This window comes from Actinia tenebrosa, unplaced genomic scaffold (assembly GCF_029948245.1).
Source record: "Actinia tenebrosa isolate PJP-AT-01 unplaced genomic scaffold, QUT_ActTen_1.0 PGA_scaffold10__47_contigs__length_13832649, whole genome shotgun sequence".
Classification (NCBI taxonomy): Eukaryota; Metazoa; Cnidaria; class Anthozoa; order Actiniaria; family Actiniidae; genus Actinia; species Actinia tenebrosa.
Window position 1 is genome coordinate 7,279,667 of NW_028292570.1, and position 20,376 is coordinate 7,300,042.

The window sequence follows — 20,376 nt, forward strand, 5'->3', positions numbered from 1 at the left end:
GCGCTTCCAAGATGTAAATCATATAGATTACAATACACCTTTTGCTGTTCATTAACGTTTTCAAACTTTCATTTTTTTGTACCATTTTATGCATTTCTGTGGATCTTCATAGGCCCTCAAAAGACGCTATCTGACTTCATTTGGAATTTGGTTTCTTTGTTGGACCATTGCAATATCCAAAAAAGAGGGATTAAAAAACTCAGAACTGGCTTGATATTTATACCTAACGGCCCTTTTACTTGTACGAAATCATAATCACGGCTTGTAAAAAAAAAATATAAAAAGACAGTTAAAATCCTACATTTCCTAGTGGAAAATATACTTATATTGTAAATTAATAAAGGTGAAAACATCTAATATTATACTGAAAATATTTCAAGCGTTTAATTGATTATCAGGCCCTCGAGCAAAAGGCGTTTATGATGAAGTCATGCATTCACAGTAAGAGTGAATTAGGATTTAGACATGCAATCAATTTCTCAAAGAAATCAGCTTGATCTGCTGCTCTTTGTAGAGTTGTGCTAACCAAAGACAATTAGAGAATCGGCAAAATCAAATAAATTCGTTTGATTTCAAGACAAAATCTGTTATTACGAAGGGCACTTATATTTTTTTGCGTTAGTGTTGTAAACTATTTTGAATATAAAAATAACTCTATCTATCATTGTATTCTATCCTTCATCCGCATCAGCCGAGCTAACCCCCCAAGCAGAAGTTCTTCAAAAGTGCATTTCACCCTTCTGACAATATTCACAGTATTGATTCTACATGGGGTAAAATAAAATTTTATAGTTTGAGTGCTGTTTCTTGAAGTTATAAGGTTTTTTCCATGCCAAATGCTAATGCTGTGACGTACGAGGAGTAATCGTTTATATTAAAGTGAAACCAATTCATTCTCGATCACTTCGCAAAGCTAGTAGTGCGTCAATTAAATTGGATTTTTCATATAATGTGCTTTGATTATCCTATATTATAACAATGTAGTTTATTCTAGGGATTTTGTAAATGCTTAGCCTATTACGGCCGAAAATGAACTAAGACCGTAAGGCTCGTCCGCAATACTTGGAAATAGATATGTGAAGATCTCAAGGCAATCAATTCAATGGCAATGTTTCTAAAGCGCGATGCTTTATATGCTTCAAATTTTAGATCAAATTTTCAAGCGGCGTCATAACTTTCTTTCTGCCCAAGACTTTCCATCCAAATTCATACACAGGCTACATTAGTACCAGATGTTAAGATTCTGAAAATTTCAGAAAATCGTACCAGAGGATGAGGAGAAAAAAGCCAAAAACTTAAAAATAGTACTGTTTGATTTTCGGCCGTAATTTAGGCTAAACATTTTTAAAAAGTCTTAGAATAAAATACACTTTTAGATAGAATCTAGGATAATCCATGCACATTATATGAAAAATCCAGTTAAATTGACGCTCTAGTTTTGCGAAGCGAGAGAGAATAAAATTGTCCAAAATTCGCTCTGAATTAGCTTGGTTCAACCTTTATATAAGAAACATTAGTGGCGCAGATAAATGAAATTCGAAATACGTCCTTATTTTCCCTATTGCTCTTTTACGCCGCAATAGTTACTACCTACTTCTAAGCGCCAGACTTGCACTTTTTAGTAGCTGTATTCTCTGTTGTTATGACTTTGGCGATGTAGTGTGGGGAGATTTAATGGCAGACTTACAAGTACTACACAATAAGCCAGTGCATATTATTTAAGATGTTCCTTCGCGCGCCTCTGCAAGCGATGCCTTTAGAGAGACTAAACTGCAAAACCCTTAACCGCCGCAGAGCAAAGCATCGCGCAGTTTGTTTTTGCTTGTGACAAAACAGTAAACAACCTTTTTGAGCGCTCTTTTTTGCCGTGTTTTAACAGCGAATTTGAAAACTACAATACTAGGTATAAGAACAATATTCGTAAGTCTTCTGCGAACAGAAAGTGGGGCCACTTATCTATTATTAATTTTTGCTCAATCGAATGGAACCAACTTAGCAATGACATAAGAGATGCCCACACACTAGCTTTCTTCAAGCGTCAAGTTTTAAGAGCTATAGTGGTAAATATCAATTAATTACTTTTATATATCACATATTATCGAATTCGTTTCTATTATATTTTTTCTATTTTGGTAATTATACTCTTTCTATCATTATTATTCAACCTTTTCTACATTGTCAAATGCAGAAATTCTAATCCAACCAAGTATATAGTAGACAAGTATATCGGGTGCATTATGAGTGATGGACTCGCGGGATTGCAAGCCCCCCAGCGTTGGCTGGCGCTTTCATTAAGATAAGTTGATTTTTAAAACAAACCCCGCTTCTTCAAAGCAGGAAAAGGATTTTCACCCTGCCTAGGGCTCGATAGTCAGCGATATTTTGAATATTAACCGTTGTTTATTGATGCAATTTTGATTAAAACAAACTGCTTACGTGCAATGATGATTAATATTCAAACTTTCACTCTCGTGAGTGAACCTGTTTTGCATAAAATGTTAATAGGTTGAGCCAAAAAAGAGAGAGAGAAATAATAGAAAAAGTAACAACGGAGAATCGCTAAGTTATCAGAGGAGAAGGGGAAGAAAATGTCTCTCTTAAATAAGAATAACCTCCGTTTATCTAGAAATTATATTCAGCCTGTTCATCAACTGAGATTTGTCTGAGTTGACGCTCAATATCAATAACACGGTAGACTACGAATAAAACAAAATATCCTATCCATAGTAGCTCATAAACAATTTTTTGTATCACTTTTGTCATAAGTATTACCGACCGTTTTGGTTTTGCTGTCCTCGGTATGGTTGATTGTTTTATAAATATGCGAAGAACGAGTACAGAATTGAGTTCAGCTCAACCGAAACTTCCAAGAAGAGCGATTTCAAAACTGATTTTAAGCTCAACCAATTGCAAACTTCCAATGTTTCACTTTACATCAATAAAATCGTTTATAATCTTGCATATTTTTTCTAATAGTGTAGAGGTATTAAAAAGTGAACATATTTTCGCTTCTTGACACTACCGCTGTTCATAAATAACACTCGGTAGGCCAACCAACGCTTTGATGTACTTAGCTTTGAATCCCGCGAGTCCATTACCCATAATGCACCTGATACAGTTATGTACCATTTACTTGGTTGGATCAGAATTTCTGCATATCGCTGTATGTATATATATATACAAGTAAACATAAGACAAGTAAACGTAAGGTCAAAACAACGGAACAGAACAACAACAACCACATCAACAACAAGAACAACTACTACTACTGCTATTCTTAATGATATTAATACCATATAAAATGTATATTTAATTTGGCAATTATATTGATAACGTCGCAATGTTTTATTAAACAAATCACACATAGTGTACGCTATAGTTATTCCTTGTATAGCTGTCGAACAGGTAAAGCTGCTTCAGTCTTTCGAGCCTTGCAAAGTTTGATTAAAATTGATGTAATAAGCAATGCGCCATGCATAAGCCGGCAAGCAACAAATCAGCAAATCAATTGACTGGCGGTAGTAAAAAAAAAAAAAAAAAAAAAAAAAAAAAACAATTTCACAATTTCACAACAAACCATTAAAATGTCTGAGTTCGAAGAACATGGAAAACTGCAGTAAAGGAATCTTACATGGCTTAAGAAGACAGCACAAAGGACGGCAGAGATTCAGCTAAATTCTATAACTTTTCAGACTTCAAGTGAGGTTTTTTCTGCCCACGAAACGGCGCGAAACACCATGTTTCTAAAAGAGAAACAAGAAAAATCAAGAACAATTGCCAGTCGCAACAAGTGAGAACATAGTTAATGGTGCGGAGTGGTTGGGGAACCCATTGTTCTATGTTTTTGTTCGACTTTATCCATTGTTATATGACGTTGACGGTGCACAGAAAAGGAAAAGTTGCTCCGTTTGTTCATAGTATTCGGGAATATAGAAGTTTTTAATCCTAAAAACGTTCTAAAATACTTATTATTTGTTGATTAATCCTATATGATTAATACAAATTGTTTATTGAAAAGGAAATTGCCTTTTTTCCTGTTTTCTTATTTATCATCTAGTAATTTAGCTGTATCTGCGCGGAAATATTTATCCGTATAGTTTGTGGTAATCGAATGAAAGTTTTCACTTTCACAATGTTCATACATGAAAATAATAAGGAAATGAGTATTTTCAGCCATACTTGCTTTGGTTCATTGTGCACCCTCAGTATCACGTGATGGTACATTTCAACATCAAACGCAAAACAATAACACTGTTCTATGGAGTTTCCAAAGCAAAGCGTTGTAATGACATGCCATCCTGTCCACGTCGTACGGGTCCATTTTCTCGGAGAGTAAGTGAAAGAGCTCGTGACTTAACATCCAATCATCAGGATCCACAATACGACTTAAGTAGTCTGCAAGTTGATTTTCGCCTCTAGGGATCCACTGAGCTTGAAAAAAAATACAATGAAACACGCAAAAACTAAAATAGATCCAAGTCAATGCGCTGCAAACCAGCAAATGGACTGCTGCAAGTAGTATAGGCCGCACCGCACGACCCGGATTTACTAATTTTGGGTGAGGATGGAAAAATGATGGGTGAGGAGCGGTCACGCATTACCATGAAAGCGTCCTTTCCTATTGTGTCAAAACACAATGACATTCAATAGAATAGAGGATTTTAATCGAGAAATAGAGATCAAATCATTGAGTGTATGCTTTTTGAGGAGGATTTAATTATTTTTATTATTTATTACCATAAAATGATAGGCAAGTGGCGAGTTATTGTTTTTGAGGTGGCTCTGGGCAAGTCCAGGCCAGACTATTGTATGCAACACTATGGAAACAGCTGAAAACAGAAAACATTCTCCTTTATTACTTGAACGAGCTTTGAGGTCTTTTTCTGTGATATGACCATGCGCAGGAGTTATACGGATTGTTTCTTGTAGATTTGTGCATTCATCACATTGTTTTGATGCCGTGTCCTATTTATCACATGACAAAAAAATGATTGTGATTGAAGGAAAGGAGATGTGACAGCATTAATAAGCTTGAATGCCAGGGAATTTTAGAGTCATTGTACTACGGTCCAGTATGAAATAGAATGATCGCTATTTATATAATAAAGAACAAGATAACAGAACTAATCATTTTAAGCTGATTTTTGCATAATTAGGAAGAACATAGTGTAATATTCTTCCCCGGGCATTGTTATCCATTAGATGGTAATAAGGAATGGGGATAGCTCTGGCCTTCCCCACGCCAACATCCTTTCCGTACCAATGACTCAGGCAATGAACTGTACTCATTCTGTACCCGGAATATCCTCCAACAGTTTATTATTAGGCAAACTTTGTAGAACTCATAACATCACTCTTTCCCAATCCTTACTCACATATCATTTCCCAACACCTGATATATCTTTAGAGTGGTTTTGTATGAGTGGCAAAGGATTAATTAACAGTAACAGTTACTATATATACAATTAGGGTACTGGGTACTAGGTAACCGCCAAAATTTGAAGTGTTTAATTACAGAACTCATGGTTCTGGACACGGTACGGTCATTGTCCAACCCATGCGAAAACACTCTACTCCCCCAACACTACGTTAAAGCCAAATCTTAGCCTCACTAATCACCACCGAACCAAAGCATTCATTGCCTTTTAGGACCCTCAAAAGCCTGAGAGAAGCCTTCTAATGAATTTGCGCGTCTATACGTTTCGCCGGTATCAATAGGCAAATTCGCTAGTCTTGCTGCCGCTCCCGCTGGATTGATCACCTGTTTTAATTTTATGTAATGCAAAGCGGTCTTGCTACTCTTCCACCCGACGTGGTCCATGATTTCATGAAGGCTTATACCCTCTAAGGCCAAAGAAACCGCTGCACCACTGCGAAAACTATGCAAGGTGAGCTGTTTCCCCGAGAGCCGGCCAGTCAACAGTGAGGTGTAAAACTTAAGGCGCGCTTGGGCCGCGGTAGGCTCCAAACAATATGGACTGACCATATTTTCCTTAGTTATCGACCGAAGGGGGAAACCCGGAGCTAGATTTACCCGTAAGAGGCTGGAAATGTCAAAGTAGACCTCTAAACCTCGTACCGGGCAAAGAAACTTGTTCGATCCTCTTTTAAAAGCAAACACATTTGAGTCACCTGATCTCAATGATTTAGTCCAAACATGGTTTAGAAGGAAGCCTGAGTTATCCGGAAAACGGAGCACATCCGAAACCTTTAACTGAAGTAGATCCGCTGCCCTATCACCCGCAAAAAATAGCGACTTAAATAAAGCTTGATCTCTAGCATACATAAATAATTGAATTGCCGACAGAGTAGAACTATTATTAAGTACATGTTCTATGTATTCTGAAACTACTGCCAAGTCATTTACTAGGATAGGCTCTGCCTGACGTCGCGTGACCCTGGCTTTGAGTTGTTCCTCCCTCACATCGGCTAAATAGGCCTTAACCGAGCGACAAGCAGCGGGGTTTCCTACCCCAAGGAGGGAGTGCCACTCCGAACCCCTACCATTCTCAGAAAATATTGCACGGAGTTTTCCTATCAACGAATCAATCGTTCCATAGGCAAGACGCGTTGGGCAAGAACAGGTCACACCACGACAGACTAAAGCCGGACACTCTGACTTATGTACTTTTGTCCTTCCAGCACGATCTTTCCATATGAGGAACTCTATCACATCATCAGGTATAGCAGAAGCCAAAGTCTTTTGCGATGCCCGGCTACCCAAAAACTGGCTAAATTCGCACTCCAACGCTGATTTTTGCTTGGTATATCTTGACGAGTCCCGCTGGTTCTTAAGTTCCTGACGTCGTGCCACTATCAGCTCTTCATCAATCGTTAATTTTTCCCCGAGCCGTCGCACCGAGGTGTTTTAGGGATGGCCTCTGATAACCACACTGTTGGCAAAACCTGAAGCTTTCATCATTAGGGTAGTTACACCGTGGACACGCCACTGCAGGAGTAAACAACTTGGGCACCCTTGGCAATTTCTAAGCACGTCAATGAAATACGACAATCAGAAGCGCGTTATCCGCAACACCCACATTGTAGCTGGACATGGTATGGTACAACCTTCGGGAGGGGGCATCCGCTTTGTTAGAACAAGACTGGATAAACTGCAAGTTGAGATGAATATTTCGTGAAGAAACTTCCCAAAACAGCTGCTTCGTGACTCTGACTAATTCGAGAGAGGTTTTACCCCCTTGAGACTTCCACGCTCCAATCATAACCTGACTATCAACAAGAGCGTCCACCCTAGAATTACAAATGTCATCGGGGAAAGCTCTTATAGCGTACACCAGTGCCTTCATCTCCTTGGCAGAAATGTTGAGCGTCTTGTCATTGACGTCCCAATAATCTCCAAAAGAGATGTCTCCGCACCCACGGTGAATGACACAACCCCAGCCATATCCGGAGGCATCCGTGGACAGAGAGAAGGTATGGTGTTTTTCGTCCCTCCAAGGAATGAATTCATCCCAGTTGTCAAGAAAGCGCCAATAAGACACTTCCTCTCTCTGAATCTCGTTCAAGATGACTGCATCCTTCCCCGCACGCTCGGGCCGAGCTTTACTGATCTCTCTGATAAACAGCTTTGCTGCTGGAACTGTCAATGACAAGGAAATGCATTTGCCTTGGAAACGCTGAAGCGTTTTTAGTGGTATGGGCTGTTTACCAGTGAGAATGAGTTCCCTTAACGCGGCAAAAGACTCCTTCTTGCGTTGTGGTATCAGGAATGACTGCTTCTCAGAGTCGACAATAAGGCCCAGGTATTCTAATGAAGTTGTAGGAACGAGAACAGACTTCTTTATACCAATTGTATAGCCCAATGCTATCAGCACGGACAGCACCACATAGAGGGCAGCCTCTGCTGCCTCGTAACGAAAAACTTTCTCACGCTCTTGTGGCAACTTAGCCCACCGACCGGTCGCAGTAATGAGCTCACCATTCAACCGATCATCTATGTACAACGAGCAAGGGACCCCTTGCGATCTCAAAAACCCTGTTGCTGCCAGACCGATGGTGTGATATATGTAGGGGGAGATTTTCCATCCAAAGGGTAGCGTTGTGCATACAAACCATAAGCCCCCAAATGAGAAGCCTAAATACGTTTGGGAGTTATCTGTGACCATCACGTGGTCATAGCCGGACTTGTCGTCACACTTTGTAATAAACGATGACTTGTAAACATACCGGGGAACATCCGCTAGACGATCTAATGAGAAGGGAGCATCTTTCATCCAGAGGTTCAGGAACCTCGCGTCCAGACAAAGCCGAGGTTTCGATGGCTCAACTATCAATGGCATCACCAGGTGCGGTGGGTCATCCGAACCCACCTCTCCCCATACTCTAAATGCACCAGATGTGAGACGCCCAAGTATCTCAGAGGAGATGAACTCTGAAAACTCTTTACAGGATGGGTGATTCGCAAACATCTTGCGCGGGGGTAATTCTGTCTTGTACCTCGACCCTTTGAAGGATCTCGAAAATGGCTGAGAAAATTTGAGGATGTCCACCTTGTTTTTTATCCACTCCTCAATTCGCTCCTTTTGTGGATGTTCTTGGAGCAGTTCCGCCCAAGCTTGAACATTTTGATGAACACCCCCGACTGAGAAATTTTTGGGGTCCCTAAGTTTGAGAGTATACAGATCCGGGACCACACCCGTTGAAATCACTTCTCTCCAGTAAACTGGAGTCTTTTCTCGCCCCTCCTGACCGGGAACGCCGTCGATATCCACCCACGATCGATTCACTTGGAATTGTCTTGGCTCGATTGCTTTTGCCATTCTACGGAATTCCCACCACTTGTCAACATCAACTGAAGGCTCGAACTTCCTCTTATGTCCCGTTGTCTGGGGAAAAACCGGTTCAAACCAGGATTCAAACACAGACAAGTGGATAAAGCCAAGACACATCGAAATAAGACAAGATATTTATTTACGCGATAGGATACCGACGGGTTCCCGATCAGGAGAGAGCAACTTCAACACGCCTGTACAGGTCGTCTGGTGGTTGGCCGTAGTGGACAACCAGCAGGAGTTGTTCCCCCCGATATGGAAGACCTAAAACAGTAAGTATCCACCTCTCTAAAGACAAGACGTATGCCCGACATGCACGTCATAATAAATTTTTTTTTTTTTTTTTTTTTTCCTTTCGCATATCACACATCGGATTCCCTTTATTATTGATTGCATCCGGAGTATTTATAAGATGTCGACCTGTTAAGTAGTATCTCCACTACAATTCCTACACGTCTTGGACGAGTTAAGCTTTCAAAAAAGCCCAGAGAAACCCCAAAATCACACAATAAACAATATGAACTATAAATTGATTCAATCTTAAATCTGTTTAAGAATAATCCCAAATTAAAACAAATTAATTGTTAACGTTTTAATCATGCAAACCAAATCATATCAATCAGCTAGTCTATGGTCTAGAGTCAATCCCCACAAATACAAAATAAACCAATCATCTCATTTATTTCAAGTTCTAGACTCAGTTAGTCACCACACATTTGCTTATACAATTCCCTGATCTGTCTATCTATTTTCTCTTGATGCATTGGCCCTTGGTGCCCTCCTGGCCTGGTTGCGTCGCTCTGGGCAAGCCCCCTGGTAATGACCATACCTATGGCACCAATAACACTGGACATTCGCACGGCCAGACCGTCCTGGAGTATTTCTAACATAAGGGCCCGGGCGGGACGTCCCAGGGTTCGAGGCCTTTGACGCTTTGTCCACCTTTGCAATCATCTCCATAACCTTCTCTTGATCTTTATCTCCCAAGAGTACATCAAGATATTTTTTGAATTGGTCCAGGGGCACGGTCGCCTTCTCCCTCATGGTTTGAAGGCAAGCCTCAAAGAAACCCTTCCTGGTATGCTTTGTCTCTCTGGCCACTAGTTTCAAGTCGAGGAAGAGGTCCAGTGCCTTGTCTTTCGTGAAGACGGGCGATTTCACAAAATGTCGAATTTCCTCTAATAAGGAGTCCACTGTTGCCTTCTGTGAATCTTCCAACACTTTTATTCTTCTCAACACTTGATCAAGTCCCAGCTCAACCTTCAAATGAAAATTAATACCGAACGCTAAGCGGTGTGTCAACATAATGTTCAAACATAACCAAGCATGTACATGTTTAAAACAATGCGACGATTGTTTGCTCATTAGTCCATTAAAGAACCACATTATTAACCCCCAGCCTTCATCTATTATTACAACCATAGGCATTTCGTTACGTTTTAACTAAGCCATATTTTTTGCTAACAATATTCCCTCTTGCCACACAAACATTAAAGCCCAACATGCAATATTTCCAGCCACACTGTCAATGTTCGAGTCTCACAGACAATATTTCACGCCTCACGGGCAGCATTCGAAACCACATGGCGATCTACAAATGTCACGGGTAAACAATTTCAAGCCTCACAGGCACTATTTCCACTATCGCGCGTACACAATCTTTTAAGGGTCACAGAAAGTATTATTAAAGTTCCACAGGCAATATCTCAAGCCTCACAGGCAATGCTCAAGTCGCACAGGCAATGCTCAAGTCTCACCGCTTATATTTCAAGCCTCACAGGCAACATTTCAAGCCTCACAGGCAATATTTCAAACCTCACAGGCCAGGCAATATTATTCAAGCCTCACAGGCAATATATTAGTCAAGCCTCACAGGCAATATATTAGTCAAGCCTCACAGACAATATTTCGAGCCTCACAGGCAATATTTGTCAAGCCCCACAGGCAATATTTTGAGCCTCACAGGTAATATTTCAAGCCTCACAGGCAATATTTGAAGCTTCACCAGCCAGGCAATATTATTTAAGCCTCACAGACATTACACATCCTTAACTGAAATACACCAGTTCATAAAGTTTATAGTGAATATGAAAACAAAATACAACAACAGCCGGAAAGATTAAACTTGGCACCAACGGCGATACTAGAATGCAAATTACGCGACTAGAAAACTTCGAACTAATATACGAAGCACACTAACTTAAACTTCAGACCCAACGCTACGAACGACTAGGAACATAAACAACGCACTAGCGAAAGGAATATTACCTGAGGCGCTGCTTCCTGGACGTCAGGAGCAGCGGCATCTTGAGCGGGGTTTTGTGCTCCATCCTGCACAGCAGCATTCCGGTCCGCACCTTCGGGAGGATTTTGAGCAGCATTTTGAGCCGCATTTTGAAGCGGCGGCACATCTTCTACTGGGTTTAACACTCGAACAACTTCTTCTTGAGGTGGAACAACCGGAGCTTGTTCGGCCATATCACAGGAAGACGGGTTTGAAATACCAAATACTATAACAAAGACGATGTTTGACCGGCTGCCTCGAGTAGAGTGACACTATAGGACCACGTGAAGGGCTTTTATTATCTCATTTGCATAATCCCCGGGGACTCAAATTAGCAATGCAAATTGAGTTTGCATAGTTGGTCTTATTGTTTATCGTTTATGAGTCATTAATTGCATTGTGTTGGATACAATAGTCAGCAAATACTCGAAGTATTTTTTTAGGTTGATGTGGGATATCTGATTTGTCCAAGAACCTACAGCTAGGAAACAATCGGTATAACTCCTGCGCGTGGTCATATCACAGAAAAAGACCTTAAAGCTCGTGCAAGTAATAAAGGAGAAGGTCGGTCGATTTGATACGTAGTTTTGATCAACTTAGCTGTTTCCATTGTGTTGTATGCAAAAGTCTGGCCTGAACTTGCCCAGAGCTACCTCAAAAACAATAACTCACCACTTGTCCATCATTTTATGGTAATAAGTAATAAAATAATTTTGCCTTACCACGAGTAAGAACTTTAATGCAGCTTTCAAGGCTAACAAAATAGCCAAAAGCTTTCTATACGAGAAGCTCTGAACACGATCACATGCATCCCAAACCCCGGTGCAAAATTTAAGTAACGTGCGCGCAGTACCCCAACTAACTGGCGTCGCAGGCTAAAGTAGCGCTAGACGACAAAGGTCTATTGATCAATTATCCATTAAAAGGTTTCTAAATGATTTATAAAGTCTGAATTCCTAATTCCTGTAACACATCTTCATGGGGGCAGGATATCATTCCACGACTGCCTAGACTAATTGAAAAAATACTGTCTAGTAAATAACTTAGAAATGGGGCCTAAAGCCACACTTAGAGATATTACAAATCCACACACGTTTGCTACATCCCTAACTCAAAGGTTAGGATACTCCTCAACTAGCCTGGTCAAAACAGACTTTATTTTTATAATCTTCTTCTCTGGAATGACAAACAACATTCGAATCGTGTCTATGACGATTCCTAACCATTCCCCTAACTGGTGAGGTTCCCAGTGGGACTTCTTTTCATTACACATCCGTCCTGAATTCTCAAGATCAGACCTGACCAAAGAACTGGTAGATGTGGCGTCAGCTAGAATCCTGCAACCAAAAATACCATCATCAATATAAAGAATAGCTAAAATTCCAAGAGATATCCAACGAGCTACGAAAGGCCGTAACATTATAGTGAAAAGGTAACAGGTCGACGATAAACCAAAAGGCAATTCTGAAGACGACGAAATACTTCTCTACACCTGAAAAAAACACAAGAAAAACCAAGAAATTGCCAACAATTAGGATTAATATCCAGATTGTGATAACCAGATGTCGAATGTAAAAAACCAGAAATTCTCGCTAAACATGGAAGCCAAAGTCGGTAAACCTTCGTATTTGAACTTAAAGGGCTTAACAAATGGATTCACATATCTACTAATATCTAAAACTAGACGCAACTTGCGCCCTACTACAACAGAAAATGGGTTACAACAATATGGGCGTGACGAAATTTCTGACGCGCATCTATTGGATAATAATTCTTCTATGGCCTTAGCTACGAATTCATTCAGTATCACAGTAGTTTGTATGCTTAGCGTAAATTAATAATTAAATGTCATACGACTAAAATATTCACAAGGGAATATAGAAGATAAACATATTCACTTTACGTGATCAATGTGCTACGAACCGCAATGAACACGCTTTCCAACTGCACTTTGTTATTGGAAATCCTCGATACCATATGATATATCCTTATTTATTTTGTTTATTTTTTTTTGCTTTTGGTTGTTTTTGTTTGTTTTTACCATTGTTTCTTTTTTATTCTTCGTTATTTTACCACTTTTGATTTCTTTTTTGTTTGTTTTAATTTTTTGTTTCTGTCCTTTCCTTTGCTTTTTTCTTTATTCTTCAATTTATAGATTTAAAGTCAATTGGAACACAGTAACTAGGTTTGCTGTTTGACTTTCCTTGCACACCATGTAACAGCCACATAATTCGAATGGGATCACTGCAATAACAAGAGTACCGGGATTATATTCGTCAAATGAACTTTTTTTTTTCGTTTTCGTTGTTGGACTTCTCGTAATATATTTATACCCATTCCAACTTTTATTACTAACTAAATCAGCTGTAATGAAGTACAAAATTGCATATTTGTTAATAGCGGAGCTCCAGCGCGGAGCGCATTACATATAACAAAAATTATGGAAGAAATCATGGAAGAAAAGAATTCGCCACAATGTGAAGATAAAGGTTAGTCTATTTCCTATTTTGTTTTATTTGTAGCGGAGCTCCCGCGCGAGCGAAGCATCATACTTAACAAAAAATGGTAAATCATCGAGGTGATTTTTCATGGCTTGGCTGACGTTACATCCGTCCGTACGTGCGGCGTACACAACACAGGAAGCCCACTTGATGTCAAAGCAAAACTACTCGCAAATGCGCTCTCAAATGCACAGAAAAATAGCCTTAGGACAAATTATAGACCAACAGCCAATAAAAACAACTTCCATGTAGTTAAAGGTGGAACAAGAAGTGTTCTTCAAGAATTCAGGTGTGTTTATTTTAGTAAGCAATGCGTACATTATTATTATTTATGACAAGGATTTTTTTCGACGAATCGACAAATCAAAGTCTTTCTCTCAAAACTTCTAACATTTCTATAGATAAGCTTAATTTAGTTTAATGCTGAAGGAAATATACCACGAAGAGCATATTACGACAATAAATATTCGTCCTTTATTTACCTTTGTAAATCATTAAAAATTCGGTTGTTTTTAAGCAACTATCGCATGCTTTTCGTTCAAGAAAAATACAGCTTTGTTGGCCTCCTGTCGTGGGTCTCATCGGCAAAACAAAGAAGACATTCATTCAATAATTTTATGTCTTTCTACAGATAATTTATTTAATTAATAAATGAAATAGGAAATATTTGCTTGCAAATAGGGTTTTTATGTCTTATAGAAGTTTTTGATATTTCATTCATATTGTAATTAATTATATAACCCGTGACGGGGTAAAGTGATTGAGGAATAGGGCATACCCCCCTATAATGCGATGCGTTATTCACGTGGTCTAACACTCGCGGGAGTCATTAACCTTCTAGCTGTCACCGAGTGAAGACCAATTCTTTTACACCAAATATTCAACTGCTTGTTAAGCTGTTCGAGCAATTATCATATAAATGATTATACAAATGTTCTTAAATTTGTGTTGTTGAGAGGTTTTTTTTTTAACATTTTAATTTATTATTTGTCATTTTTATAAATATAACAATACAAAACAAGAGAACACTAGTAAGTCATAGCTAGGCAGAGATATAGAATTAACAATCTATTTAGATATTAATAATTATTAGAACTCGGCACATAAGAAATTAAGTTATTTTTAGTCAGCATAAAAGCAGGTTTCATTAATTAATTTTCTCCCACTTTTTTAAATAAACAGTAAGCTTATTCCTAACTTGGGCTATTCGTTTTTCTTTTTTTTTTTGGTATTTTTAACTATAGTTATAAAGATATTTAATTCAGGTCTGAGATTTTTTGTTTTACAATACACTATACTTTGTTTTCCTATTAATATAAGATGATTGATTAAATAAAAGTTATTTCTATATTGTATAAGACGAATAAAATATTCCTGGGCTCTGAAAGATCCATCACAATATTGTATTCGGCTAGCCATTTTATTACTTCTAACCAAAACAGCTGGGTGTATCAGCACTAACACAATAAATGCTCGAGCGTTTCATCTTCTCCACATCCGAAAGTACATGATGCTGATTCACAATAACCAAACTGAATATTTGTGTACAAAATCCTATTTAGGATCTTGAATTGAAATTCCCTTGTCCGAGTGTTTAAAGCAACTTGGAAAGGCAAAGCATAGATTTTTTCTCAATCAAGAGAACAATTTGAGTAAATTGCATTGTATCTCTCTTGAGCTGTAGGCTCCGCAAATAGTTTCGAAGCGAATTCTTTATAAAAATCTTTGGAAATAACTTTGGTTATGTCAGTTTTGACCGAATTTATAAAAACTCCCAGACTTTTGGAGTCATAAACAGCCATGCGTATTACGTCTCCCTGTTGAAACATCCCTTTTCGCCATTCAGGAGGAATCGCGTTAATCAGACCAAACCAAGTTAAGTAAATCTAACATTTTTAGACCTCCTTCCTGATAATCCTCAATCAAGGCTTTCCGTTTGACATTGTCTTTTCCTTTCCAAATAAAGTCAAATATTATACTATTAGCTACGTTTATTATTTCTTTTGAATTGAGAACAAGAGATGCTCGATACAGAAACTTAGACGGTTTTGATAATTTGAATTTTTCCAATTATCGTTAAGTTTCTCCATTTCCATATATTGAACGTCTTTTTTAAGGATTTGATTATTGATTTCAGGTTGAGTTCTAATACTTTATTCTGGTCGTAAGTGAAATAGATTCCCAGAATTTCTATGGGTTGATCCACGCGCTTTATGTCGATGTTCATTTTAGTTGATGACTTTCCGCCAAGATGTAACGCTTCTAGTTTACTTTTGTTTAATTTAAGACCTGAGCACTTTCCAAAACTTAGCAGAATTACCATCAGCCTGCTATAAGAATCGTTATCCGCCAAAAAAGAGGTTAAATCATCTGCAAATAAGTTGAGTTTGATATGTCGATGATTGATGATAAAGCCTCTCACATAATGATCACCTCTAATGGTAACTGCCAATAGTTCAAGAGCAATTATGAACAAGTAAGGAGAAAGTGGTTCGCCCTGTCTAACGCCTCTTTGAATTCCGAAAACTCCTGTAGCATGTCCATGTCCATGTCTATGTCCATGTCCATGTCCATGTCCATGTCCATGTCCATGTCCATGTCCATGTCCATGTCCATGTCCATGTCCATGTCCATAGTGTCCACCCATCTAATGAATGAATTTCCAAAATTAAAAGTTCTAAGCGATTTCCTCAGAAAGCTCCACTTTAGGGTGTCAAAAACTTTTTCAAAATCAATAGCTAACATTAAACCCGATAGATTATGTTCTTCTGTATACGGCATTAGATCATCGATTAATCTTACGCCATCGTGAATTAGTCTGCCTTTCACATAGGCATTCTGATATCTGTGAATAATATGAGGCAGAACAGGCTCTAATCGTTTAGCAAGAGCTTTCGTAGCGATCTTCACGCCTACATTTATCAATGAAATAGGTCTACAATTTCCTCGGAAGGTTTTGTCTCTTTGCCATTTTTTTCTATGAGCTTTAGTATAGCTTGCTTCTGCGATGTGAAGAGTTCTCCTTTCTTGTATGCTTCGTTCAAACTATTGACTACTAATTTACCGAGAACTGGCCAAAAACATTTGTAGAATTCTGCATTCAAACCATCATTACCGGGAGTCTTACCGTTTTTCATAGTGAGTAAAGCCTTATAACATTCACTTTTGGTGATTTTTCCTTCGCACCCAGTCATTTGTTCTTCAGTCAGCGGATGTGGTGTATTTGTGTTTTATTATGCAATTGTCATATACAGTTACAGGTGTCAATCAATGCAAATCTAACATTTCCTCCCTTAGTTATGAATCACTGTGATAGAAAAGATAACTCAATAATAATGTCTCTGAATGTTCATGTCTCTTATGACTGTCCTAATATTGTTCATACATATAACGTTTTGGATGGCTTCTGTGCCTTGTTGGGTATCGATGTCCTTTGCCTTGTCCTTTTTGCGCCATGTTGCTCTTAGCGGGGGTAACTGTCTTGCTTGTCTGGGCTGTGCTGACTGATGGCTGTTCTACTGCTGCTGGGCAGACATCTTCTGCTGGTCTTGGTTGAGGGTCGCTTTGATTTTCATCATGCTTCCTTTCTTGGATTTGGTCTGTGTGCCTTCTCCAATAACTTCCAGCGTCTATTTTGACTTCATACATCAGTGGTCCTACTTGTGTGTTGATGGTTCCATTAACCCACTTGTCTTGTCCTCTGTAGTCTCGAACTGTCACTGGCTGTCCATTATCAAACAAGCGTATAGGTGTCTTCTTCTCGAGTGCTTTCTTCATTTGTTTCTGCTGCACTGTGCTTTTTACATCTGGCTTCATCAAATCCAGAAGTGAACGTATGTTTCGACCAAGGAACATTTTGGCAGGTGTTTCGTTAGTGGTATAGCATGAGGTGTGTTGCGGTACATCAGTAGGAAAATTGCTATCTTCCTTTTTAAAGAGACTGATTCTGATTTCATTGCCCTCATACTCTGTTTGAAGGTTTGCACGAATCTTTCTGCTTGTCCATTCGTTGCAGGATGGAACGGTGCTGATCTAAAATGCTGAATTCCATTGCTCTTCATAAATGATTGAAATTCCTCTGACGTGAATTGCGGTCCGTTGTCGGAAACAAGCTGCTGTGGTACGCTGTTTCTTGCGAATACTGAGCGTAGCACCTCAATAGTGCTTGTTAGTTGCTGTGATCTTGTTCATTGGGAACACCTCTGGCCATTTGGAGTGTGCGTCGACAATAATCAAAAACTGTTTGTTCATAAATGGTCCAGCAAAATCGATATGGATGCGTTCGCAAGGTGAACTTGGCCATTCCCACGTGTTGATGGGTACCTTTGTTGGGTTGTTTCGTACTTTGTTACAACCAGAGCAGGTTTTGGTTATCTGTTCAATTTCGGAGTCGATTCGTGGCCACCAGATGTGACTTCTAGCGAGGGCTTTCATTTTCACTACGCCTAGGCGAGTCGAATGGATGACCTCCAATACTTGTTTCCTTAGGGTGTCTGGAATGATTACTCGTATTCCCCACATGAGACATCCCTGATACGTTGTGATTTCATCTCGACGATTGTAGTACGCCAGTAGTACCTTGTCTTCTGGCTTAGTTGACCATCCAGACATGGTCTGTTCATAGACTCTACTTAAGGTCTTGTGTCTTGTTGTCTCTCGTCTGATTGTTGCGCTTGTCACTGGTAACTGTTCAAACTGACTTAAATGGAAAATGTCAACAACTTCTTCCTTTTGAACCTCGGGGGTTACTTAGAACGGTAGTCTTGAAAGGGCGTCAGCGTTAGTGTGTCGCTTAGTGTTCCTATACTCTATGTCGTAAGTATAGCCTGATAGAAACATAACGTATCGCCGTAGTCTTGTAGCTGTGGTCACTGGTATGCCTTTGTTTGGGCTATAGATGGTTACTAGTGGTTGATAATCCGTAACCAACGTAAACTGTCTTCCGTAAAGGTAAGTGTGGAATCGAGAAGCGAATGCTATTGGTCTTTCTTGTCCATCGATGATATGGGACAGAACTGCGCCGACTCCATACGGTGACGCGTCGCATGCTAAGCGGATAGGCTTCTTGGAATCATGATGACACAATACCAAATCTGACTTGACCATCTCTTTTACCTTCTCGAAGGCTTTGTCACATGCTTTCGTCCACTGCCATGCTTTACCTTGTTCCAGTAGCTAGGAGGCTAGGTCTGGTAGAAATCTGTGGCAATAATTTACGAGGCCAATGAATGCCCGAAGCTGAGTGACATTCTTTGGTGCTGGAGTATCACGCATCTTTTCTTCTGCCGTGTATGCCGTGCTTGTCTATCTTGTGTCCACAGTATTCGATCTCATCTTGGAAGAACTGGCATTTGTCTAGGTTGACCTTGAGTTGGTACTGTTGCAGACGACTCAATACACTTTCCAGATTGTTAAAATGTTCGGTATTGTCCTTACCAGTTACTATCATGTCATCTAGGATGCACTGGACTGATGGTATTCCTTGCAGAATCTGTTCCATAGTCCTCTGCCATATTGCTGGTGCAGACGCTATTCCAAACAACATCCGGTTGAACTGGTATAGACCCTTGAGCGTATTAACAGTTAAATACTTCTTTGAGTTGTCCTCCATCTCCATGTTTAGGTAGGCTTGCCTCAAATCGATCTTTGTGAACTTTTCTCCATCTGCTAACGAAGCGAACACATCTTCTATCCTGGGTAACAGGTACTGGTCCACTGCAAGCTGGGGATTAACTGTGAGCTTAAGAGGCTGTGTCCCTAATAATCACCAGGCCAAATTGGATGGGGTCTCAGATTTCTTTCAAACTTTATGTACAGAAAGCCTTTCCTACTGGTAGTATTAAAATGCATTTTATTTTGAATGTCGTCACAAATTCGCTAAGTCCAAGGGGGGGTCAATTTTCGGGCAAAAATTAAGTCTTTGGACACTTTCTGGTAATTTCACGTAATTTGAATGAAATTTGAGGCTTTGTATCTCTTTTAAAAATGCGCAAAAAATTAAATCCTTTTACATGCTGCTAGATACACATCTGAGGAATAACCTAACATATTAAAAGTTTCAAGAAGAAGTATTTTATTTAGAGAACATTTACACTACTTTCACTATATTTGACATTTCGTGACGAGCAAAATTATGACAAAAGATAAAAATTCAAATCTCAAAAGTGGATCGCTCTATAACTCTAGTATTTTTATCATGATACTAGTAAACATTGATCTTTCATAAAATGTAAAAATATTTTTCGGCCAGCATGTTTTAGGCATATTGTGACTCCGCCAAATCTCAGCATTTTACGAGTTGTCAAATTGAAAATGAAAATCGAATGTTGCTACGTCCCTCAAATTTCTACTCTCTATAGACATAGAATTATGTTTAAATCCAAGATAGGATATTTTAAAGGTATTTCTTTGAACACATTCCACAAGTGGGCTCAGAAAAATATTTTTATCGTTCATTTGTGGTTGGTTTTGTAAGAAATTTGTATTTTGAATTAGCCATGAATTAAGAGAAAACGATGCGAACGCTTATTTCAAATAATTGAAGACAAATTTCCACTTGTAGGATCAATAAATGAATAAAAATATACTACTTTAGTTTTAATGGCATTGAATTTCCAGGAAAGAGCTGTAACTTTAGCAATAGAGAGCATAAATACAACAAATTGAACGACCTTTGATTGACACAGTTATTCACATCAGCTTTGCACGATCGGTAAAACAACGTGATTTTACAAGCAACCATCAAGACGAGTCCTCAATTCCTCTTCCAACGATTTTCCCAAGCATTACTTTCATGTGT